Genomic DNA, 27491 nt, shown 5'->3' with positions numbered 1-27491 from the left:
ACGGTATGAGGTTAAAATGGAGTTAGTACAATAATTCAATACAAGTGCAATAAAGATTTTTAATAATTCTACATCACCACTGTCACAGCGAAAGGTTTTTATTATTTATTTATAAAATATTTTACCAGGAAGGATACATTGAGATTAATCTTGTTTTATGACTTCTGCAATCTGCTTCTCAGTGGCCTTACGCGTTTCCAACTTGCCCTGTTAGAGTCTATAATGGATTCTGCGGAAAAGCTCATCTTCATGTCCACCCGCACCTACTACCTCTCTCATACCTCTGGCAGTCACCAAAAAAAAGTCTTCCTGTAAGATATAGAGCTGAGTTTAAAATTCTGGTACTTGCTTATAAATCTTTGCATATCTCTGCTCCTACCTATCCTCTCTAATATACAAGTATATCCCATCAAAGTCCCTGCGCTCTGTCGAAGACCTTCGTCTGTTCTCTACCTCTGATGCTCTCCTTAAAGACTTCACCAGGGTTTCACCATTCATGTGGAATACCCTTCCCTGTTCCGTTGTACTCTCACCCAGTCTCTAATATCATTGAAAATTCCCTTCTTCAGGAAAGAACATCAATTAAACTGTTAAGAGCATTCCATCCCCATTCCTTGGTAACCCATCTTCCTTCCTTTCTTGCAGCTGTCATCCTGGGAGGGTAGCGCAGTGCAGTATATCATGGCGCCTCGGTTTTTCATGACCCTGCATTCCTGACTTGATACAATTCTTCTTGGGGCCCGCGCGCCCCTTTTGCTTTTGTTTAATGCAGACCTGCGCATCTCAATCTACTGTTTCCATGTCTTACGTTTTTGGAGACCTTCGTGTCCCATCTCCTTTATGCTTATTTATTTTATCTTTAGGAAAACTAGTCAATAAAATAAATACACACAAAAAAAAAACCCTGACCCTTACCTCTTGCAGGTATAGTGTGGCTTGTTCTGCATTAAAACCTACATTTTTTTTTATTTTTTTTTACTAGGCTAGCAGAGAGTACAGTATTGCTATGTATGTGTTAGTCAGGGGCAGCTTCAGAAGGCTTGTTATCCCAAACATCTGTTAATCCAATAAAAAGTATTTAAGATTCTGCAACATTCCATCATCTTGTCTGTGTCTGCCTATTACAACTATACAAAAACACACAGAGGCCTGCTGTGGAATCTTGTCGATCACTGTAGGTTCACTGGCTTTATATATAGTTCTGCTATCAGTATACCGATAGATGACTAAGAGCTGTAACAATGCATTCAACAGGAGGTTGTCACATTCCACATTCGATTGCCAACATTCTATGCCTGACGGGAGGTGTAGTTTACTTGTCTTCGCAGAACATGTCGGGAGTTGTAGTTTCTCTTGGTTACTAGTTGCTTTGGATGCCAACGATCTGAAAGAACCTTGTAAAATACAACTCCCAGAATGACTTGCGCTTGCCCCACCTGTATGAGGCCAGGGATACCTGCCTGTGTCTTGGAATTTGGGGCGTGGAGAGAGGGGTGAGGGAAAGTGAGGGGAACATTGCTGGGAGAGAAGAGAAAGTGCCAGGGCAAGTGAGGGAGAGGAAAATAAAGAAAGAAGAGCTGGGTAAGAGGGAGAGATGGGGGTAGTTTGAGGAAAGAGGAGAATCACTTGCAGAAATAGACTTATTTTAGGGGAGTTAAGAGGGAAAGTTGGTAAAAGAAAGAAGACAGTTATAAAAAAAGAAAAACAACCCACCCAAAAGTCAGGAGGAGTGAACAAAGAGAGGGGAATAGGAGAAGAGGTTGGGATTAACTTTCTGTGTTTATAGAATAATAGCGTGAAAATAAAGTAAGAAGAAAGAAAGAAAGAAAGAAAGAGTGTGAAAGAATCCAGGAAGGAGAGAGAGAGGAGGAACGCCCAGTGAATGGAGGCACACTGCCATACTCTGCACTGATTCAACAAGGTAAGGCTGGATTCTCAGACACCTGGCATGAGAAGGGTTAAATTATCATACACTGCTTAGCATGTTAATTGGCAAGACATGGGTTAAGGGAATGATGCTCTGCAGGGTGAGAGGGGTTATAGGGAATGATGCTCTGCAGGGTGAGAGGGGTTATAGGGAATGATGCTCTGCAGGGTGAGAGGGGTTATAGGGAATGATGCTCTGCAGGGTGAGAGGGGTTATAGGGAATGATGCTCTGCAGGGTGAGAGGGGCTACAGGGAATTATGCTATGCAGGGTGAGAGGGGCTACAGGGAATTATGCTATGCAGGGTGAGAGGGGCTTCAGGGAATGATGCTCAGCAGGGTGAGAGGGGTTATAGGGAATGATGCTCAGCAGGGTGAGAGGGGCTAGAGGGAATGATGCTCTGCAGGGTGAGAGGGGCTAGAGGGAATGATGCTCTGCAGGGTGAGAGGGGCTAGAGGGAATGATGCTCTGCAGGGTGAGAGGGGTTATAGGGAATGATGCTCTGCAGGGTGAGAGGGGCTAGAGGGAATGATGCTCTGCAGGGTGAGAGGGGCTAGAGGGAATGATGCTCTGCAGGGTGAGAGGGGCTAGAGGGAATGATGCTCTGCAGGGTGAGAGGGGCTAGAGGGAATGATGCTCTGCAGGGTGAGAGGGGCTAGAGGGAATGATGCTCTGCAGGGTGAGAGGGGTTAGAGGGAAGGATGCTCTGCAGGGTGAGAGGGGCTAGAGGGAATGATGCTCTGCAGGGTGAGAGGGGTTAGAGGGAAGGATGCTCTGCAGGGTGAGAGGGGTTAGAGGGAAGGATGCTCTGCAGGGTGAGAGGGGCTACAGGGAAGGATGCTCTGCAGGGTGAGAGGGGCTACAGGGAAGGATGCTCTGCAGGGTGAGAGGGGCTACAGGGAAGGATGCTCTGCAGGGTGAGAGGGGCTAGAGGGAAGGATGCTCTGCAGGGTGAGAGGGGCTAGAGGGAAGGATGCTCTGCAGGGTGAGAGGGGCTAGAGGGAAGGATGCTCTGCAGGGTGAGAGGGGCTAGAGGGAAGGATGCTCTGCAGGGTGAGAGGGGCTAGAGGGAAGGATGCTCTGCAGGGTGAGAGGGGCTAGAGGGAAGGATGCTCTGCAGGGTGAGAGGGGCTAGAGGGAAGGATGCTCTGCAGGGTGAGAGGGGCTAGAGGGAAGGATGCTCTTCATGGTGAGAGGGGCTAGAGGGAATGATGCTCTGCAGGGTGAGAGGGGCTACAGGGAATGATGTTCTGCAGGGTGAGAGGGGCTACATGGAATGATGTTCTGCAGGGTGAGAGGGGCTACAGGGAATGATGTTCTGCAGGGTGAGAGGGGCTACAGGGAATGATGTTCTGCAGGGTGAGAGGGGCTACAGGGAATGATGTTCTGCAGGGTGAGAGGGGCTACAGGGAATGATGTTCTGCAGGGTGAGAGGGGCTACAGGGAATGATGTTCTGCAGGGTGAGAGGGGCTACAGGGAATGATGTTCTGCAGGGTGAGAGGGGCTACAGGGAATGATGCTCTGCAGGGTGAGAGGGGCTACAGGGAATGATGCTCTGCAGGGTGAGAGGGGCTACAGGGAATGATGCTCTGCAGGGTGAGAGGGGCTACAGGGAATGATGCTCTGCAGGGTGAGAGGGGCTACAGGGAATGATGCTCTGCAGGTTGAGAGGGGTTAGAGGGAATGATGCTCTGCAGGGTGAGAGGGGTTAGAGGGAATGATGCTCTGCAGGGTGAGAGGGGTTAGAGGGAATGATGCTCTGCAGGGTGAGAGGGGTTAGAGGGAATGATGCTCTGCAGGGTGAGAGGGGTTAGAGGGAATGATGCTCTGCAGGGTGAGAGGGGTTAGAGGGAATGATGCTCTGCAGGGTGAGAGGGGTTAGAGGGAATGATGCTCTGCAGGGTGAGAGGGGTTAGAGGGAATGATGCTCTGCAGGGTGAGAGGGGTTAGAGGGAATGATGCTCTGCAGGGTGAGAGGGGTTAGAGGGAATGATGCTCTGCAGGGTGAGAGGGGTTAGAGGGAATGATGCTAGGCAGGGTGAGAGGGGTTAAAAGGAATGATGCTAGGCAGGGTGAGAGGGGTTAAAAGGAATGATGCTAGGCAGCGTGAGAGGGGTTAGAGGGAATGATGCTCTGCAGGGTGAGAGGGGCTACAGGTAATGATGCTGCTGTGCCGGGTGAGAGGGGTTATAGGGAATGATGCCTTCTATGGAGAATGCTGCTCCGTAATACAGGGGTCTGCACAGAATAAAGACCGACTCTCTCTGTGACAGAGGGTTTATGGTGAATATTTTAGAGTCCAGCAGCAAAGGGGTTAAGGTGTAATAAAGAGATTAACTACAGGAAATCATGTTCTCAAGAAAGCCTTATCAACCCTATAAATGCCAGTTTAGTATATTTTTCTTTGCAGTGGGTGGCACACCTTGCTGGGATACAGTTAATATTTTACTAAACAGAGCTTTTCACAACTTTTGTAAAGAAGCCGTAATGCTCTCCATGTGAATAGACAGTCAATAAATATGATGTATGAAATTGTCTAGACAGGAAATATATAATTATATTGGCCATGTTACTAAATGGATGAAGATACTCTGCTCTAAGTAAACTATTGTTTCCTGGCAGGAGACAAGACTGGCATGTGTGTCACAGCACTGGTTACATTGGCCAATCATGACACATTGGGAATAAAAGGGATTAAAAGCGGAATACTTTCTTCAGATCTATGGATCAGGAAATGATGCTTTGTTTATAGTTGGCAAAAAAGTTAAGGCTGACGGATATTATGATCCAAAAGAAGAATACCTACATTTTGTGCCTGGAGACTTTGATTGTAGATTTGCAGCTGGGGATCTGCATTATGGATGATAGTGATACTAGCAGATGTGGTGACATTCTGTCATCAAACTAATATGGTGACCAGGGGTCATGTGACCAAGCTCATGTATGCCTTTCTCACAGTGGGATAAGCTTTACCTTTGATATGGTAATTTAGTAATTCAATACCTTTACAGGTCAGGAAAGAGATAACCACTTCCCCGTATCCCCGTTCCTTCTTGGCTGTGCTACTAAGCAGACCCTTAAGCAGACATGGGCTAATTTTTATCATGGTGAACTGTGAGTGGGATCTGGTGATTTTATAAGATTTAGTTGTTATTGTTAGTTAGTTTGTTGTTGTTGTTGTTGTTTTAGTTAGTTAGATTGTATGTAATTCTTTGTATGTTGTTGTTGTTTTGTCTCTGAATAAATATTTGTTAAAGTAGACGGACCAGAGTTTATATGTGTATGTGTACATAATAATTTATAGAGTTTGGTAATACACCACAGCGGAGATTTAAAAATAATATAATATAATTTCTAAATGATCTACTTGGCTCTTAATGTTGAGTAAAGATGATTTAATGTGAAATTACTGGATTTCCAATCCAAGTTGTCTTTAACTGTTTGTATGCCACAATTGTTGAATTTCGTGACGTTTGAAATATGGTATTATCAAATCAAAGTTACTTTTCTCTCCCCAACCCAACCAGTGCTTCTTGGTAAACATGTTCGGAATCCTTTGTTCTCTCCGATTCCATGTGACCTGTACCTATCTGTACTAAGGCACTGTGCTAAGGCACTTCATAGCTGTCAAGGTTATTCACTAACCTGAATTGTTGAGAATGGCATGTCATAGACCAAGATAGCTGGCTTGGAAAAATTCTCAAGGGCAGCGCTTGAGGCCTGAAATTTGAAATTTTGCATTATGGCTTTCAATACAACAGAATTCACTGTTTAGTGGACGAACCCCTCAATTTTGCAATATTTCTTGGCAGATGTCATTGAACTTTAATTTCAGAGTTTGGACATACTCCTCACTGCAGCCTGAAACCCCTCTTGTCCGTGTCCAATAAGATGCTTTTTATATTAAAAAAAATATATTGCTAACACACAGTACATGCGTGACTGTCACAGCAATCGGCCAAGCCAATGTTTTTCATTTAGAAGCACTGAATACATACAGCACTCAACAGCCACATAAACTTTCAGAAGCTGTACAATTTTTATATGCAAGGCTGCGGGAGCTGTGCCTCTACCCCAAAATCATTTAATTAAGATTAAAGGAACAATTGTGTATTCCTTTCACTATTGTGTTAAAAATGCAGTTTAGGCCACCAGCCCCTCTTGTAATAAAGGTAATTAAATTACCTTTATTCCAGCACCATGCATGTTTGCAGTGGTGTTCTCTGCCTCCTTGGTTGAGATCATCACAATTGACATTCTCAGCCAATCTAATGCTTTCCCATAGGAAATCCTTGGGGGGCTATTTCGCAAGCGCAGCAAAACGCAGCACTGCATCAATCAGCATCTCCTCATAGAGATGCATTTGCATTGAATCAATGCATCTCTATGAGAAATGTTCAGTGCCTCCATGAAAAGCATGGAGACGCTGAATATCAGTGCTGCTCATTGTGCAGCACTGATACAGGAAGCGTCTCTAGTTGCCGTCTGACTGACTGCCCCTAGAGGTATTCCTAGGCAGTAATGTAAACGCTGCTTTTTCTCTGAAAATGCAGTGTTTTCATTAAAAAGCCCGCAATGACATGCTTATACATTCGAACAACTACATTAAGCTGTAGTTGTTCTGGTGACTATAGAGTCCCTTTAAGTGATCTTGGTGCTTAGACTGTCTCTTTAAATGTCACTGCCCATTAGATTTGTGCAAAAATATGTTCATACATCTTTCTTTGTCTTAAGTAAATATCCCTCGGTCCATACCTGGATGAATCGTTTTATCCAGGATTTACCTGTGGGGTCTTCTTCACCGAATAAGAATTCACAGGCAGGTCTCAAAAGGTGGACCTACAAGTTTTCTCATTTACTCTAGCTGTTACGGGTGACAGCTGTGAGGAAAAAGGCATTGTCTATTTAATCTCTTGCGGGATCCCCCCCATAGACATTCTTGTTCTATCCCGAGGCATGTGCATGGGTACAGCATTGATGGTAGATAGCTCCTGGCAGATGCAGTGCTAGGAGCTAAGGAGGACCTACCGGATGGTGGCATGGTGTTGGCCGTGACAGACTGTTTCAGGTAAGTAAAACTTACCTCCCACCAGCTGTCCACTGCAAGCCGCTAAGTCGCCATCAAAGGTCTTTGTAAAATATGCTAAGACACCAGATGGTGACAGACAGTCTGTTTTATGGTTTAATACATAAACCATATAGCGTACTTTAATTTTGTTTTATACAAGTTTAGAATTTGAGTTATCCATTAAAGTGAATTGCCTGGAATTCAAAGCGCGTTATAAGTTTTAGTCTAAAATAGGCCAAGCTGAATAAATAAAAAAAATGTGAGTAGTTATCCAGTTTGACGGTTAAGGTCTCAAAATTGAATTTAAATAAGTTTCAAGTGTAAACATTTTTTTTTAAATGGATATAGCCTTTATGTTATAATATAATATGCACATGACATTTTCTTCCACAGCCATCTTTGTGCATCTGTGATCGGATTGTCATTAATATGACCCACTATACCTGTATATCATAATGCCCTTAAAAACGAAAAATAATATAAAAAAATATATGCAAATAAGTACAGGCAGAAACAACTGTCTCTCATTTCCAGGCCATGATTCTGTTTGCAGTTTGCAGTTATATGTTGTCTTTTTAGCACATTTATGTTTATGCTGATGAATGGGTTTTGTTTGAATTACCTCCCCTCGGCTTGGCGCCAGCTTTTAGTTCAGTGTCTGAAATCTCAACAAAACATTAAAAACTGTCAAAAAACCTGATTTAAGTAAATTCTCAAATCTACGGCTTTACAGCAACCGCATACCATACGACAAATTCAAGATGAGCTTTAATAATTTATCTAACCTGTTGGACAGGTTTATAATTGCTAAAAATATGTAGCTTGTGAAATATTAGGTAACATTTGATATTTGTGTGATAGATATGTTATGCAGATACTCTGAGCACTCCAAGGGTTAAACAAAGCTGTTGGATCGATGTCCTACGCAGACGAGAAGTACAGATGTACGCTTACACACACAGTCGGGTGAAAGGGTCACACTTGGCACCATCACACCTTTCAATAATTCCATGCCTCTCAAGTGTCCCAAGTTAGAAGGGAGAGTCCCTATATCGTGCTCAAATCACTCTTTCCCACTTTCTAGGAGCTCCATATTGTTGGTGTGTCCGAGTGTGTAATACTCCCTGTGATGTGTCTTTAAACTACAATAAATGTGTTTAGAAATCAGTCTGTGTAAATAAGATACATTGTTATTGTTATAAATTACATTTTTACTTGCATACATTGTTATTAAGTCACCTAAAATGTCTCAGAACAGCACCCACACCCCACTCACACCCCTAATATTAAAGTGTCCCTCTTTGTCCATTTGAAATGTTGGGAGCTATGTAATAGCAAAGGCGATGGTGCTCTTCTGACTGCCTAATATCTATTCCAATCAGGTTTGTGCATGTTATACGTGACATATGAACAACGTGCTGAGCTCTCATCGTTCTATGGCTCCAGCGACCAATGCACATAGCCAGGATACTAACCTAGGCCACGTGCAAACTTGGAGGAGCTGTAGTTTATGCCCCCCATGTTATTTCTTCTCTTTCACTTTTTTGCCCCTCTTCTTCAAAAGGAGCACAGCTGGAATACAAGAGAGCCTTGCCTTTCTTTACATTACAACGATCACCATGTGTATTACAACACGCCCTGTTGTGTTAAATTTCATGTCCATATAAGAATCCTCGTGGGCTAAATATCTCTTCGATTTACTTTGCAATCTTAATCTAACATACACGTGTTTGGATGGGAGTGGCTGCCAGCCTGGAATGAATGTATGCCAAGATGGCGTACAGCCTCTGTATTTGGCTCCTTACAGACTGCCTGTGCGTAGAGCTCTGCTAAAGCTATTTTCCAATTAACTGAATGCATCTAATGATGCACTCACACTTTGTGGGGGACATTATCCAGCTTGCACCAGATGCGGGAACCTAGCCTGAATTTGGGACTGTCCCTCCAAATCTGTGACTATTGGACGATTTTCATTGTTGCTGAGCTGCCATCTTGTGAAATGTCCTGTTGTTTTTTTTTTTTCTTCTTCTTATAAAACGTAGCACTATTAACAGTTCAAGTGCCACCACCCAGTGGCCAAAACTGTTACTGCACTTGAGAAATTTCTAAATTTGAGGACTGCGATAATTTACTCTAAACAGGAGACAGACACCTGCATAGATATATTGTTCGAACCTGAGAAAAGTTAACCTGATCCTGTTGAACAGTATGTAAAGTGAGGAAATGATCTTTGGAACAGTACCTAAATTAAACAAATTACACAATTCCCACCTATCCATCAAAACAATTTCAAATGGCACACTGACCGCAGTCCACTCTTTCAAATACTTGGGTATGATGTTAGACCCCAATCTATCTTTTGGCCTGCACATAGAAAAGCTTGCGTCTAAACTTTATCCAAAACTAGGTGCCCTGTACAGAAACAAATCCTGCCTAAGCCCTACAGTAAAGGAAAAGATTGTACAGCAAATGCTGATGCCAATCATTGATTATGGGGATGTAGTATATGCATCTGCATCGCAATCCCACATTAATAAACTCAATACATTGTATAACTCGTTCTGCCGATTTGTGCTACAATGTAATTACAGGACCCACCATTGTGACATGCTAAAAGAACTAAACTGGCTGTTGCTGGAATCCAGATGCACCCTTCATCTTTCCAGCCTTGTGTTTAAGAGCTTTTCTGGGAAACTTCCACCCTACCTGAACGCAATGCTTTCCCCGGCTGTTCCCACTTCCTATAACCTCCGATCCAGTACCAACACTTTACTTAGTCTACCTCAATACAAAAAGAAAGCAGCCCGATCCTCCTTCTCCTACAGAGCTCCGCAATTGTGGAACGACCTCCCGCACAAATTAAAATCTTCCCTAAGCTTAAAGTCCTTTAAGAGATCCCTCTCTACATACCTCAAAACAGAATGCACCTGTCATGGTTGATTATATATTTCCTACCTGTTCTATGTTAAATTTTGTATATATTGTATATTAATATTGTTTTTGTATTTTATTGTACACTAACTGTAACAATGCAATGATTTGTGGACCCAGGACATACTTGAAAACGAGAGAAATCTCAATGTATCCTTCCTGTTAAAATATTTTATAAATAAATAAATTATAAATAAATGGCTATTTTGAAGAGAGATTAAGATTCAGACATGAATTAGCAGAGTCGGTGGACATTATTCCATGTATGTCTATGAAATCAAGTGAATGCTGAAACCGGTCAGTGATTAAAGGACTTAGAACGTGTCGGTATTTTCTGTAACTTGGTACAGTGTGAATTCACTAAGTTGTGTTGTTTTATCTAGTGGGTGATACTGGGCGTCTCTGAGCTCTGCCAGTTGAACGCACTTGGCACCGTTGCATCCTCCTATGTTTGGCAATCGGTTTATTCAGGTGTGTCCTGTGCTTTCTTTCTCTATAAGAACTAACCCCATTAAACAAAGTATCAGGGCAGTTGCTTTGTCAGGAAGCGCATGTGGATTGGCTGGGATTAAAGGAGCGAAGTTCTCTTCCTTTACAGTCACAATGAAATACCCAACCCTAAATATCTAGGTTAAAAGGACACGCCAGGCTGGGACTTGACTTCCTTTATTTGAATGCGTTTTATAAATATTTGATTTAAATATAGAAAATAAACAGATCACAACCTTTGAAGTTACTGCGGGTGCTGTAAATCCTCAGCATTGCTGCAGTGCGCTCCCACCATACCAGAAAGGGGTTGGAAATCCATGCTCCAGTCTTAGTGCCCCATTACTTGTTTTATAGGAACATGGTATATATCCCATACCCACTGTCAAAAGCAGCTTTCTAGTAAAAGTTGTTCAGTCTGCATCTAAACTTTGCATTGTGTCTAACTTTTATGGGTGTTCCAAGTCTTACATTTGATAGTAATTGGGGAAAAGATGAGCCATACCTATATATAGGCACTAGCCATTGAGCACAACCAAGGTATAGGCACTAGCCATTGAGCACAACCAAGGTATAGGCACTAGCCATTGAGCACAACCAAGGTATAGGCACTAGCCGTTGAGCACAACCAAGGTATAGGCACTAGCCATTGAGCACAACCAAGGTATAGGCACTAGCCATTGAGCACAACCAAGGTATAGGCACTAGCCGTTGAGCACAACCAAGGTATAGGCACTAGCCGTTGAGCACAACCAAGGTATAGGCACTAGCCATTGAGCACAACCAAGGTATAGGCACTAGCCATTGAGCCATACCTAGATGTAGGCACTAGCCATTGAGCCATACCTAGATGTAGGCACTAGCCATTGAGCTCTACCTAGATATAGTCACTAGCCTTTGAGCTCTACCTAGATATAGTCACTAGCCTTTGAGCTCTACCTAGATATAGTCACTAGCCACTGAGCTATACCTAGGTATAGGCACCAGCCATTGAGCTATACCTAGATATAGGCACCAGCCATTGAGCTATACCTAAATATATGCACTAGCCACCGGGCTATACCCATATATAGGCACTAGCCATTGAGCTCCACCTAGATATAGGCATGAGCCATTGAGCACAACCAAGGTATAGGCACTAGCTTTTGAGCTTTAACTAGATACAGGCACTAGCTATTGAGCTATACCTAGATACAGGCACTAGCCATTGAGCTATACCTAGATACAGGCACTAGCCATTGAGCTATAACTAGATAGGCACTAGCCATTGAGCTATAACTAGATAGGCACTAGCCATTGAGCTATAACTAGATAGGCACTAGCCATTGAGCTATAACTAGATAGGCACTAGCCATTGAGCTATAACGAGGTATAGGCACTAGCCATTGAGCTATAACGAGGTATAGGCACTAGCCATTGAGCTATAACGAGGTATAGGCACTAGCCATTGAGCTATAACGAGGTATAGGCACTAGCCATTGAGCTATAACGAGGTATAGGCACTCCTACTGTAGTACTCCTACAGGTACTCCTACTATCAGAAGAAAATAAAACTCCTGTGAAGTCCACTGCCCTAGCCCTGGAGCAGGGCCGGATTAACATAGGGGCTGATGGAGCTGCAGCTGCCTAGGCCAATGGAATAGGCCCATTTAAAAAAAAAAAAAAAAGTTTTTTTTTTTTTACTTTTTTTTTTTTACACACACTACTCTTAGGTTTGCCACCTGACTGGTATTTTAAGGCACAGCCGGTATTTGAGGCTGCCTGGCCATGATATGTATTGTAGTAATACTGGCAATACAAATGCAAATATTTTCCTCAGTATAAACGGAGATTACTCTGCAATACCAGCGCCGGCCAGTAGGAGTCACTGTGTGTGGAGAGAGGCAGGGATAGGAAGTTACAGCATCTCCCTGCCTCTCTCTACTCACTGACCCGCGGGGGAGCAGCTATACAGCACAGAGAGTCCAGACAGCAGCTCCAAGCCTGCAGAGACAGACTACAGCTCAGGTAAGTGAAGGATGGGGGGAAAGGCAGCAGGGAGACATGGGGACACTGAAACACTAGGGGACACTGGGAGACGTGGGGACACTGGGAGACGTGGGAATGCTGAGACACATGGGGACGCTGTGAGTCATAGGGAGACACATTGGGACACTAGGTACACAGTGTCTCCATGTCTGCCAGTGTCCCTAGTGTCTCAGTGTCCCCTAGTCTCCCAGTGTCTATGACCCCATGTCTCTTAGTGTCTCCATGTCTCCCAGTCAGTGTCTCAGTGTCCCTATGTCTCCCAGCCAGTGTCCCTAGTGTCTGTGTCCCCGTCCCCATGTCTCCTAGTGTCTGTGTCCCCGTCCCCATGTCTCCCAGTGTCTGTGTCCCCATGTCTCCCAGTGTCCCCAAATGTCTATGTCCACAAGTGCCCCCATGTCTCTGTGTCCCCATGCCTCCCAGCCAGTGTCCCTAGTGTCTAAGTGTCCCAATGTCTTTCCCTATGACATTGTCCCCTAGTCTCCCAGTGTCTGTGTTCCCATGTCTCTCCGTGTCCCTAGTGTCTTAGTTTCCCCAAATGTCTGTGTCCCCATGTCTGTGTCCCTAGTGTCTGTGACCCCATTTCTCCCAGTGTCCCCAAATGTCTGTGTCCCCATGTCTCCATGTCTCCCAATATTCCCATGTCTGTATCCACAAGTGCCCCTATGTCTCCCAGTGTCCCCATGTCTCACTGTGTCCCCATGGCCATGTCTCTGTGTCCCCTAGTACACACTGAGACATGGGGACACTGGGAGAAATAGGGACACAGACACTAGGGGACTGGGCGACATGGGGATACTGACACTGTGATACATAGGGACACTGATGCCAGGCTGGCCTTCCAATTCTTTGGACATGCCCCCTTTTTGGGCATGTGCGCCCCTTTTGGCAGTTCTGGTCACGTGATTTACGTCAGTGACCCACCCTTTTACCCCGCCGATTGACTTCCTGCTTCACTGGACACTGCTGTTAGGGGGTATGGATTTACTTGAAAGATGAAAGCATAAATTAGATAAAGAAATTAGCATAGAGTATGTGTTTTCTTATAGCTACATGCTTTGAGTTTCCCTCCAACACCATCTCCATCAGATACATGACGCTTGAGAGGTATGACTGTTTTAGTGATTTTGGTCGATAAGATTCTGTAATTAGGCCCCTCATAATTGTCAGCACCAGGCCCAGTGTGCTCTTAATCTGGCCCTGGGCTGGAGTCCCCATATCGGCATGTAAAACTGTGTGTGTGTGTGTGTGTGTGTGTGTGAGATGGGTGATCTATAGATGACGATCTAAGGCAAAGTATCTTTTTATTTGTGCATTTTCTAGTACAATGTCAAGATCACACATTGTGCTATTTAAGCCACACCCAACAATTTTTTTGGATGACAAATATGTTTTAAAGCCAATTATAATAATTACTAAGAGAGTGAAGAATATTCACATTTATTTTATTAACACTTCACACTGAATGCTACTGTTTAATTTGTTCCAGAATGTTTTGGATTATTACCCAATGCCTCCCCCCAAACTGTAATTAACCCTGCCGTTACCCGTGTTCCACTGTAATTAACCCTGCCGTTACCCGTGTTTCACTGTAATTAACCCTGCCATTACCTGTGTTTCACTGTAATTAACCCTGCCATTACCCGTGTTCCACTGTAATTAACCCTGCCATTACCCGTGTTCCACTGTAATTAACCCTGCCATTACCCGTGTTTCACTGTAATTAACCCTGCCATTACCCGTGTTCCACTGTAATTAACCCTGTCGTTACCCGTGTTCCACTGTAATTAACCCTGCCGTTACCCGTGTTCCACTGTAATTAACCCTGCCGTTACCCGTGTTTCACTGTAATTAACCCTGCCGTTACCCGTGTTTCACTGTAATTAACCCTGCCGTTACCCGTGTTCCACTGTAATTAACCCTTCCGTTACCCGTGTTCCACTGTAATTAACCCTGCCGTTACCCGTGTTCCACTGTAATTAACCCTGCCGTTACCCCTGTTCCACTGTAATTAACCCTGCCGTTACCCCTGTTCCACTGTAATTAACCCTGCCGTTACCCCTGTTTCACTGTAATTAACCTTGCCGTTACCCCTGTTTCACTGTAATTAACCCTGCCGTTACCCGTGTTTCACTGTAATTAACCTTGCCGTTACCCGTGTTCCACTGTAATTAACCCTGGCGTTACCCGTGTTCCACTGTAATTAACCCTGGCGTTACCCGTGTTCCACTGTAATTAACCCTGCCGTTACCCCTGTTCCACTGTAATTAACCATGCCGTTACCCCTGTTTCACTGTAATTAACCTTGCCGTTACCCGTGTTTCACTGTAATTAACCCTGCCGTTACCCGTGTTTCACTGTAATTAACCCTGCCGTTACCCCGTTACACTGTAATTAACCCCTGCCGTTACCCGTGTTCCACTGTAATTAACCCCTGCCGTTACCCGTGTTCCACTGTAATTAACCCTGCCGTTACCCGTGTTCCACTTTAATTAACCCTGCCGTTACCCGTGTTCCACTGTAATTAACCCCGCCGTTACCCGTGTTCCACTGTAATTAACCCTGCCGTTACCCGTGTTCCACTGTAATTAACCCTGCCGTTACCCGTGTTCCACTGTAATTAACCCTGCCGTTACCCGTGTTCCACTGTAATTAACCCTGCCGTTACCCGTGTTCCACTGTAATTAACCCTGCCGTTACCCGTGTTCCACTGTAATTAACCCTGCCGTTACCCGTGTTCCACTGTAATTAACCCTGCCGTTACCCGTGTTCCACTGTAATTAACCCTGCCGTTACCCTTGTTCCACTGTAATTAACCCTGCCGTTACCCGTGTTCCACTGTAATTAACCCTGCCATTACCCCGTTCCACTGTAATTAACCCTGCCGTTACCCCTGTTCCACTGTAATTAACCCTGCCGTTACCACTGTTTCACTGTAATTAACCCTGCCGTTACCCCTGTTCCACTGTAATTAACCCTGCCGTTACCCCTGTTTCACTGTAATTAACCCTGCCGTTACCCGTGTTTCACTGTAATTAACCCTGCCGTTACCCCTGTTCCACTGTAATTAACCCTGCCGTTACCCCTGTTCCACTGTAATTAACCCTGCCGTTACCCCTGTTCCACTGTAATTAACCCTGCCGTTACCACTGTTCCACTGTAATTTTGCAAAACTCAGATTTTATCCTTGTTGAAATTTATTTGTTCTGCACTTATGACAGTGCTCACACTCTACTCTCGTGTCAAACGTTCCAGAATCTGAATCTTTTGCACTATATCACAGTCTCCTTAGTCTGATCACACCCAGCACATGTGTCACAACTGCTCCCCCTGCCTCACTTGTAGAATACACGATACTGGATTCCAATGACAGAATCCGCCTGTGATGGGTTGTTACTCTTTATGGCACGGCTGTAGTTATTTGGATGTCTGAATACAAATTGCTATTGTTAGATTCTCACTAATCCATGATTAACATTTCAGTGGAGATCTATTAAATTGTCCTGGTATGTCTGTCATGGGACAAACTCATTAACTCCTATTAAAGCCATAAGGGCCTCATTATACATATACTTTTTTTTTTAATTACATAAGGCAATTAATCCTAACTGGCAATTAATCAGGCATTTCATTTTCCCAGTTACTGCAGACTACAGTACCCGTTCTGCTTGGTCAGGTGGTTTGCAACATGACAAGAGGTGCGTTTACGAGCGTTCTTAAAGCTGGTAGGGACTCTGCACAGGCAAACTCACTCCTGAACTGCCATAGTTTTATAGTTACAAATGAATCATGGGAAAAGGGATTTGAATAATCAGGATAGTGACACTCATGACCTCAATATCTCTCTGTATCAAAAGAAAGCTTGATGCATCTTTTTTGGTATATTTAGCAGAAATATGACAAAATACTCAAAATAGGCCCTGTCCCCCAGCATGCATAGCGTTAAAAAATAAATTAAAAAATATATAAATTCCCTGGCACACAGGGTTAAAGCAAAAGTTAAAACAAAACAAAAGTTTCGTTGTAGAAACTCCATGAATCAGGACTGTGACGTGTAACAGTTAAGGGATTATCGTCTTAGCCAGTTTTAAAACTTCTGTTTGGTTTTCCAAGAAAGCAGTGATGTAATAAATTAAATGAATTCTGCGATGGCATTCCTTTTACTGCTAGTTTATTGACAAATTTCAGGGTGCTGAACCCTAAAACTCTGCTGTTGTCTGTAAACCCCTAGTTTCAGTCTTTAGTATTACCTGCTTTTCAAGTAGGTTTTCCAGTTGTTAAAGGGACGCTGACTTCAGGCATATCAAGCACTCCCGCTTGCAATGTCTTGAGTCGGCCATTTTCTAGACCGATTTTTAAATTTCAATCAAATGCATTTTTTATAATTCGGACAGAAACACCTCCCTGACTGTCACTCAGACAGCTAGGAAGGCTTATTAAGCGTTGTTTGGCTCCATAGAGTGTGCTGTGTTGGTGCACTCCAGCCTTCCCCTATATCTCTTATACTACAGCTCATTGAGCAGAATAGGCAAGAAGCTAACATGGGCATTCACTGCTTCAGCACAGAGGCATCACATTGAGATGGGTGTATTTCCTGGCACAGACTCTAAGTGTGTGGTGGGGAAAGAGGGATTTTCTTCATATACCCCCAAAGAAAACATGTAAAAAAAAAATAGAAAATACATGCATGTTTTCTTTGGGGATTTTCTTTGGGGATTATCTACTAAATTGTTAAACAGAAAATGTGAATTGTTCATTTACATCTTAATGTACTTTGGGCGCAGCATTGTTAAAACTCAGCTTTTTTGTGAGGCTTAATGAAGTTGTTCTAGTGTATATAGCATGTCCCTGCAGACTTTAAACATGTAAACACTGCCTTTTCAGAGAAAGGGCAGCGTTCATGTTACTGACTAGTCACTCAGACGGCCACTAGAGGTGCTTCTTGTGCAACACCTACGTTCAGCATCTCCACGCACTGCATGGAGACTCTGAAAGCTCATAGAGATGCATTGATTCAGTGCATCTGTATGAGGAGATGCTGATTGGCCAGTGTGGCATTTTGCACAATGCAAGTGCAGGACTGCTAATGTTCACATTTGCTGTTTAACCCCTTAACGACGCAGGACGGTTCAGGACCGTCATCGGCATTTTTCCCTTGCCGACCGACGACGGTCCTGAACCGTCCTAAATTTAAGAGGTACTTACCCGATCGCCGTCGTTCCCCCGGCGGCGATCGGCGGTGCTCCCGGTGTGGGGAGACTGCCTGCAGCCCAGACAGTCTCCCCATGGCGGATTAGGACCCCTGTGGCCATGTGATCGCCCAACAGGGCGACCACATGGTCACAATAGGTGTCCATGTGATCGCCCAACAGGGCGACCACATGGTCACAATAGGTGTCCATGTGTCTGCCTGCAGGGGGACTGTCTGTGCTGACAGGCAGTCTCCCTGCAAGTGTAAAATCAAAAAAAAAAATTAAAGTTATAGTTAATAAAAAAAATGATTATTATATATGTGTATATATATATATATATGATATATAGACATATATTATACCTATATAATATATGTCTATATATCATATATAATGTCATACTAAGTGTATTTTTATATTAATATGTACATATATTAATATAAAAATACACTTATAATTAAATTACACACGTGTATATATATATAATATATATAATAACTATATATATATTATTATAAAATACAAATAAAAAGTAATTTAAATTAAATTAAACATGTAAAAATAATAATAAAAATTGAAAAAAAAATTATATATCTATACGAAATTTTATTCTAACTGTATTTTGATATTAATATATATATATTTATATCAAAATACACTTAGAATGAAATTGTATATATATCTATGTATATATATATAAATAAATAAAAAGAATACGAACTATTCATATGTCCATATACAAAATTACATAAATAATTCTATAAATATACACGTAGACTTCAAATATATAAATATGCATATATATTTAAATTCTACGTGCGTATTTATGTAATATTTTTACATAATTAAGTTATTTTATTGATTGCAATTTAACCCCTTAAGGACACATGACGTGTGTGACACGTCATGATTCCCTTTTATTCCAGAAGTTTGGTCCTTAAGGGGTTAAGGGACCTACCTGCCAACCCAAGCCGAAAGTCCAGAGAATTTAATTTGCTGTCACTGTATTTTACCCTGTAACGTTCTACGACACCCTAAAACCTGTACATGGGGGGTACTGTTTTACTCGGGAGACTTTGCTGAACACAAATATTAGTGATTCAAAACAGTAAAACATATCACAGCGATGATATTGTCAGTGAAAGTGACTTTTTTTTGCATTTTTCACACACAAACAGCACTTTTACTGATGATATAATTGTTGTGATACATTTTCCAGTTTTGAAACACTAATATTTGTGTTCAGCAAAGTCTCCTGAGTATAAAAGTACCCCCCATGTACAGGTTTTATAGCGTTTTTGAAAGTTACAGGGTCAAATATATGGGTCAAATATTTTTACATTGAAAATGGCCAGGTTGGTTACGTTGCCTTTGAGAGCGTATGGTAGCCCAGTAATGAGAATTACCCCCATGATGGCATACCATTTGCAAAAGAAGACAACCCAAGGTATTGCAAATGGGGTATGTCCAGTCTTTTTTAGTAACCACTTAGTCACAAACACTGGCCAAAATTAGCGTTCAATTTAGTTTTTTACTTTTTTCACACACAAACAAATATGAACGCTAACTTTGGCCAGTGTTTGCGACTAAGTGGCTACTAAAAAAGTCTGGACATACCCCATATTGAATACCCTGGGTTGTCTACTTTAAAAAAAATATGTACATGTGGGGTGTTATTTAGCAATTTATAACAGATAATAGTGTTACAATGTCACTATTGATACATTTTAAAAATATATGTTTTGAAACCGCAATATCCTACTTGTACTTATAGCCCTATAACATGCAAAAAAGTAGCAAAAAGCATGTAAACACTGGGTATTTTTAAACTCAGGACAAAATTTTGAATCTATTTAGCAGTTTTTTTCATTCGCTTTTGTAGATGAGTAAAATATTTTTCACATAAAAGTAAAAAAACATGTATTTTTTTAAATTTTTCATCATATTTTTTCATTTTTTTTAAATTAAATTACATGAGATCATATAAATAATGGTATGTAAAGAAAGCCCCTTTTGTCCTGAAAAAAAACAATATATAATTTGTATGGGAACAGTAAATGAGAGAGCGGAAAATTACAGCTAAACACAAACACCACAAAAGTGTAAAAAGATGCCTGGTCGCAAATGTACAACATCGCAAAAACAGTCCGGTCCTTAAGGGGTTAAGTGCTTTATTTTTCTGTAAAATTGCACATATTGATGCTAGATTCATTTGTTTTTAAATTGACTGCATGTCACCTGACTTTCTTGAGACACAAATCATTTAAAGGAATTCCTAACGGCTGTTGATTTAGATTCTGGGCACTCCTTGACACAAATACAAAAAAAAAAACAAAAAAAGCACTGCAAAAAAAAAAAGGCCATCGTTAACATAGCATCTGGAGAGTGGTACAAACAAAATGAATAATAATAATAATAATTAAAATTAAAATAGTGAAATACTTTAATATGTCCAGTTATAAATATCCAAATATATCATGGCTGTAATAAGCCACAACTAGATAAAATATAGTGCTTGTAAATATAGTCTTGTATCAGCCACTACACAGAAACTCTGTCACAAGATGGACTGCAGTCACTTCCAATAAGACTTTAGCTTCATCCAGTACTCCTAATGGAAATTAACATAGATTATTCAGTACATACAACCACATGCGTACCAATACAGGTAAGGGACCGTATAGAAAGATTTCTTACTTGGTGACCCGAACTGCCCATCTATAAAAGAAGATAAAGCAGAAGAACCATAGTGTGCACTGGAATTGCCAGTGGCCAGTCCATGAAATTATCTAATAAGTCCTCCTGATAGACCTTCAATAAAAAATGTTCATTTCCTCTATTTGCCTTAAAAAAAACAAAAACATGCATTTCTGAACAATTCCTTCTTACCCCCCTGAGTTGGCTAAATGGGATGTTGTTTAGTCATGCTCTTTCATGCTGGCTACTAGCGGGGATAAAGCTATTGCAATCCCTGGGTTTCCTGAAGGTCTTAGTATATTATTGTCTATCCTTGATATAGATTTCTAAATCTAAAAACTCAATTTGTTTTTGAGTGGTTAAAAGTAAAGTTCAGTTTGTATGGATTTTGATAAAAAATATAGTAGACTCTTACTTGTATTCAAGTCTGGAGCTGCTGGCTTTGTCCCTGTTTCCTTTAGACCTGCCCACTGCCTGCTGACATCATCAGAAGTGGTAGCCTGGTCCAATCACAATGCTTCCCCATAGGATTGGCAGAGACTGACAAAGAGGCAGATCAAGGGGAGAGCCAGCACAATTCAAACACAGCCCTGGCCAATCAGCATCTCCTCATAGAGATGAATTGAATCAATGAATCTCTATGAAGAAAGCTCAGTGTCTGCATGCAGAGGGAGGAGACACTGAATGTTTGGATGCATTTTAGGCAGCCATGACCCAGGAAGGATCTCTAGCAGCCATCTGAGGAGTGGCCAGTGAAGTTATCACTAGGCTGTAATGTAAACACTGCATTTTCTCTGAAAAGACAGTGTTTACAGCAAAAAGCCTGAAGGTAATGATTCTACTCACCAGAACAAATTCAATAAGCTCTAGTTGTTCTGGAGACTATAGTGTTCCTTTAACATAGGTGCTGCACAGTGTGAAGCGCTGACCCAGGAAGCACCTCAAGTGGTCGTCTGAGTGACTGTCGCTAGAGGTGTCACCAGGCAGCAATGTAAACACTGCCTTTTGTCTGAAAAGTCAATGTTTACATTGAAAAGCTTTCAGGGACAGGATATAGACTTCAGAACTACTACATTAAGTTGTAGTGGTTCTGGTGACTATAGTGTCCCTTTAAAATTTTTATTTTTGGCGTTGATGTCTCTGGCTCCTAGATTCCAAGCAAATTTGTCAAGCCCTGATTTTGACGCACATGGATGTATATATTGTTTGATGTATGTTCATTTTAACATTGTGAGTACTAATTTAAGCTACAGTCTAATTTGGAATGACTCCAATCCAACTTGTGACAGGGGTTTTCATATAGTGGCTGATAGAAGACTGACATTTTACCACTGTACTTTGTGTAGTTGTGGCTTATTGCAGCCCATGGTGATTTTTGGATTCCCCTAAGTTGCCTCGAGCGGTGATGTCCACTACCCCACAGGGCGGAATCTGGCTTCTAAATTTTCAACCTTTTCCAAGCAAGTTTTGTGAAAATGGGGTTAATGATTGGCTGAGTGCATCAACTAAACGCTCTTGGCCAATCAGCGGCTCCCCGGCCTGTTGGCACACCGAGCTTCCTGCAGGTAAGAGTGTATTTTACCCCTTATCCTTAGAGGGTTTTACTTACCCTCATGAAGAGCATTTGACATCAAACATCACGTCATCACATCATGTTTGACATCAAACATCACAGGACCGAATCCAACACATTGGGTGCTTCACTCCCTCTAGTGGCTATCAGGCAGATTCATCAGCTACCAAGCCTTTTAATCTTACTGCAATGTAATACCTAATAAAATCCCTGGCATTTCTCAAGGTTGGCCATGTGATTAATCATGTTCTATAGATTTTTCAGCAAGTACATTGAGAACTTCTTTTTTTATTTTTAGTGTCCGTGAAAGATGTCCACAACACTTGCAAAAAACATGTCCCAGTTTCTGGACGTGTCGTTTTAACATCTTGTCTGTTTTGTAAACACTAGCTTAATTTTATTTGTTTTTTTGTTTGTGTGCGTGGTGCCTGTATTATTAAATGTACTTGGAAAGGGAGGAGCTGCACTGTATGATCAGGGACATTTTACAGGATTATACAATCTATGCAATTTAATACACAGTACTTAAAAATGGCCTGTTCAATTTGTTGGCATTTTTATTATATAAACTGAAAGAAAATGTTATTTTTGCAGTGAATAACTATTTCTATTTTTTCCCCCGCATAGTCGAACGGTGGGAGCTACTCAGAAAATTACAGGTTTGGATTGGCTGCTGACATAACTGCTCACTGCAGCCTTTTTTTAAAAAACATTTTTTTTTAATCCGTAAAAGGTCATAAAACGTGTTTTCTTTTGTTGTTGTTTTTTTTGTAATTTGTTACACAAATGCAAGATGGCTGCCTCTGTGCTGAAACACTGACAGATCTAATTCCAGCTAAACATAATATAATTTGCATGAAAATAACTTTAACGTAACGCCCAACATTTAACGGTATGGAACGGGTAAGTGTGGGCAGCCCTTCAAGGGGGCATCACTGGTAACCCCAATAAAGGGCAGGTCCGCCCGGGTAATGGCATATTTGGTAACACATGGAAAGCAGAAATACAGGTCTAAATAAGGAAATTACTTTTCAAAGATTGGCGACCGGTACCCTCTCTTAATGGCAACTATATTGACTTACTCCATAAACTAGTAATTGTAGATAATTATCAAAGGAATCTGAAATTTCAAAACAGAAATCTAGCATTACTTTAGCATGTTTCGAAATTGTCACCGTTGTCCTAGAATCTACAGCAATTTCCTTGTCAATGTTCCAAAATACCTGGTTTAGTAAATACACATCTATAGATTGCGAGTTTATCTTTTATCCCCAGCATCCTATGTGTTCCTCTATAAATTCCATCAGGCAATGTGATTGTCGAGCCATGGTGACAGACTCCTGCATCAGTTGTTCCCATTGTCTCATGGTGATGGTTATGCAATAGTTTCTCTGCTCATAAAAACCTTAATTGTGAGTTATGTCAGAGCGCGCCTTCCTCTGGTATTCCTTAACAGCAGGGAGAGGCAAAGCATGGCATTCAGCTTATTGTTGATTTGCAACTTCGATCACTCCCAGCTAGCACCTACCTATCTTTTCAGCAGGAGTCTAGAGGGGGCACTGATGCTGTAAATTGATTTTTTTTTTTTTAGAAACGGGATCATGGAAGCGGTCTTCTACCATGTGTGCACTACTGCCCCCTACAGGTGGGGGTTTGTTATGCCTGTAGCTGCTCATTTTAGTGAGAAACTTAAAGGGTTACTGAAAGCATCAGAACCACTACAGCTCACTGTAATTTAAGTAATACACTGGCACCGTATCCATTTATCTACGGTTTGCCTTTGTACCTGAATCCCTGTCAGGCTCGGAGCCTCCTGTAATGTTGGTGAAGTGCGTTCGGCTTGTGCAGCGCTGCAGAAGCCAGATGCCAATCCCGAGGGCCATTCGTTAAACAAGCGTGTCAGCAGAACACTCTCGCCAATAAATGACCAATATGCACAGATATAACAGAGCTGACATGAGCCAGCCCGGAATTCTCTGAATAACGTTTGACTGAAATAGAATCAGGCCCCAGGGAGAGTGCGCAGCTTAGCGGACAGGGGCACATGTATGAGTGTAGGATGGATGATGCATGATTGGCTATGTGCTACATGTGGGAGTGTGAGATGTGAGGAAGTGGGTGGTGACAGATCAGACTGACCTCAGTGCCACTTAGGAGCCGGGCCAGCAACAAGTTTCCCGCCCACCCTCCCTTTGATGCTTTGGGCCCGGGGGGTTGTCACAGCGAGGCGGGGGTGTGTCCTTGTCAAATAAGGGATGGTTTGGTACATTAGATGAAAAATGGGGATTATGGCCGGGTCTCATCCTCCCCCTGTCTCTTATGGTGAACCTGGAAGAGGTACCAGGTTGGACGTGTCCCCACTGGGTTGTAAGTCGACCAGTGGGGAGCATTATGGTTGGGCCCCACCGAGTTGGTGGGGAGCCCTGAAAAGGAAGATGTTTTTATTATGTCGAGGGGGGAGGTGAGAGCCTTGGGGAAGTTAGATTGGCAAGGACGGTTTCTTTGGTTACTGTATGACTATATGCAAATTGTTTATGTTAATTTATGATATTTATTATTTCATTATATGTTAAAGGAGTTATACAGTATTTGGTTGTGTTAATAAATGCTGTGGCCTGTTTTTCTCCAAGAAGTTGTCTGTCGTTAATTGAAGGGGTAAGTTATGGTTTTATGCGGGATGAAGGGAACGCTATCCAATGCCCACTACGTACATACATGCTAAATTGAGGCTATAGGCCAACCTATGTCTGAAAATGTAGCAGACTCTCCTGTTTTGACTTTCAGTTAATCACAATTCATTGTTTAGTAGATAAACCCCTTTCTCCTTCTCCAAACTGCATTCCATCTCACTCCCCATGAACTCCTTCTTCATTGTTTTGGGTCCTTCCCACAGCACGGTCTTTATAGATGCGTCAGATCTATCATACTACAAAACTAGTCTTTAATTATGGTCCCACCCCATCCCAGCGCCTTGTATTAATCCCCTCTCCTGCCCTTTACATCATCACACAATACATCATCCTGCGTCGTCCTCATTACACCTTAGTCATGGTTCAGACACAGCCACGGAGCAAACTCCACCGCTTTGGGAGCGTTTTATCCATATCTGGGGGGAAAAAACTGCGTAGTCGAATATGGTATGTCTGTGTATTGGTGCAACTCCGTACAGTGCTGTATTTTATGATATAACTGGCAGGGGGTCCTACGTGTATACAATGCTGAATATCTGTGTATAAAGTGAGACGCTGTCTGTGTGACACTGACCTTTTGTGTATAAAGGGGCCGGTGTCGACAAAATTGTATTTCTGTGTATATTTTTCACCATCTGCTGTCCAGAGTTAAAATTTTCAGAAATGTCTGGATGCTTTTTTTTTTTTTTGTTTTAAAGAAAAAAGAAAAAAATGAATATTGTTGTTGTTATGAATGTTATTGTTTTATCATTAATTTGTAGGGCAGCCGCTTATTGCGTCAAGTAGATATATGATTGCCATTTCGGATTCTAAAAAGATTTCAACCCTGTGAACGCATAGCCTGTCTGAATCTACACCTATTAAAAAATATATATATATATATTTGTGCCGATACTATATGCCATAAATGTGTAAACCCATGTTCTTACTATGCTTGCATAAGCCGTTGTGGCTCTGTTTGCTATTTCGTGCTCAACGAAAAAAAATAAAACATTTCAACCCATCCCACCCCACATATTTTGAAGCAGAAGAATTGGTTGGAAAAGCTGAACTAAAGTGCGGTCATTGTGTACTATGCTGTATTCTGTATGAAACAAGAATACTGTAAAGTTGTTAAATAAAATAAGTACAGAGCTGAATCTTTTATGTATAAAGAGGCAGGCAGTGTGTACAAAGCTCTATACAGTGGAACCTCGGTTAACGAATGCCTCGGTAAACGAAAAATTCGGTTTACGTATAAAAATTCATTTAAAAAAATGCCTCGGTTTACGTATTTTTTTCACAATACGAAACAAGTGTCCCAGTTTATAGCTCCGCCCCCTGCATACTGAAGTGTGGGTAGCACATGAGTGTGTAGTGTGGAGGTTTTGGAGCCATTTGCAGCAAGTTGTGTAGCCTTGTGGAGCCATGTTCAGCAAGTTGTGGAGGCTTTTGAAGCCACTTGCAGCAAGTTGTGGAGCCATTTGCAGCAAGTTGTGGAGCCTTTTGGAGCCATTTGCAGCAAGTTGTGGAGCCTTTTGGAGCCATTTGCAGCAAGTTGTGGAGCCTTTTGGAGCCATTTGCAGCAAGTTGTGGAGCCTTTTGGAGCCATTTGCAGCAAGTTGTGGAGCCTTTTGGAGCCATTTGCAGCAAATTGTGGAGCCTTTTTGAGCACTTTGCAGCAAGTTTTGGAGCCTTTTGGAGCCATTTGCAGCAGGTTTTGGAGCCTTTTTGGTGCATCTCAAGAAGTGGAAAGGTAGGGAGCTGAGCTTAGTTGTTTGCATGCCTTTTACTGTGTGTTGATGTGTGATGTTTTAAAACATAAAGTTGGATGTTTGAAATGTTATTGTTTGATTAATCATGTCCCTGTACAGTATTTATGCCTTTAACCCCTTAAGGACCAAACTTCTGGAATAAAAGGGAATCTTGACATGTCACACATGTCATGTGTCCTTAAGGGGTTAAAGTGCACTTTATAAAGAGTTTTGAACAGATGAAATACTTTATTTGACTTTTTTCTCACCTCCGGAACGAATTAATTGGTTTTCAATGCATTCCTATGGGAAACAGTGTTTCGGTTTACGAATTTTTCGCAATACGAAACATCCCGGAGAACGCATTAAATTCGTAAACCGAGGTCCCACTGTATTTGTATATAAAGTGATGGTGTGTGTATACGTCGGAGAGCAGTGTACAGTGATACATATTTGCTTATGAAGTGTGTACAGTGCTGTAGGTTTGTGTACACAGTTCTGTGTGATTGTATATAACTTGGAGACAGTAAGCCGTGTGTGAAGTGCTGTAAATAGGAGTATACAGTAATTCTGGGGCAATGTTCTAAATGTGGAACAATAAACAGGAATTTTCCATGGCTTTCTAAGTTAGAACTTTTCCCCAGATTTGCCTGTTCTATCAGCCTCGATGGGATCTCCAGTAAGTTGGACCGTGTTCTGCTAAAAACCAGACTCTTGTGGTCCAATGTCTAGCTCTGCAGAGGTGTTGCCAAATTCCTTTATTATGCATACCAGGATGATGGACAGCCCTGCAGATGTTCAGAGCTCAGGTGTAAATTTTTCTTATGGACGTAATTGCCCTGGATGTAGTCGCAAGGCATATTACAGGTACCTTTCTCTGGTAAAAGTGGCGCAGAGGCCCAACATTGGGAATTTCCTGTAGGAATATGGGCAGCTAGCACATATACTATTATGTCTCTATCATAATCTACCTTTTGGGTTTTATTCATATTTTAATATGGCCCAGTTATTGCCACTGTAACTAAGAAACACTTACATAATCATATAAAAGCCTGAAACATCATCAGTCAGAATTTTAAAGGGACAGTTTAGTCCCTTTGAGGCACCATAACAACTTCATCTAAATGAAGTAGTTTTGGTGCCAGGAGGCCTCAGGAGAGACTGTTACC

At 42.0% G+C, this 27491-nt stretch overlaps 1 protein-coding gene across 1 annotated transcript in view; it reads left to right on the top strand.

Moving 5' to 3' along the window:
- Window positions 1–1499: 1499 nt before the first annotated feature.
- Window positions 1500–27491, top strand: part of PPP1R13L (protein phosphatase 1 regulatory subunit 13 like) — a 53439-nt gene continuing 27447 nt past the window's right edge. The window contains exon 1 of the mRNA XM_063431755.1: window positions 1500–1921. The gene's annotated coding sequence lies outside the window, so the exon portion shown is untranslated. The remainder of the gene's footprint in view (window positions 1922–27491) is intronic.

Source organism: Pelobates fuscus, chromosome 9 (genome assembly GCF_036172605.1).
Source record: "Pelobates fuscus isolate aPelFus1 chromosome 9, aPelFus1.pri, whole genome shotgun sequence".
Taxonomy (NCBI): Eukaryota; Metazoa; Chordata; class Amphibia; order Anura; family Pelobatidae; genus Pelobates; species Pelobates fuscus.
This window is presented reverse-complemented; position numbering and strand designations above follow the sequence as displayed.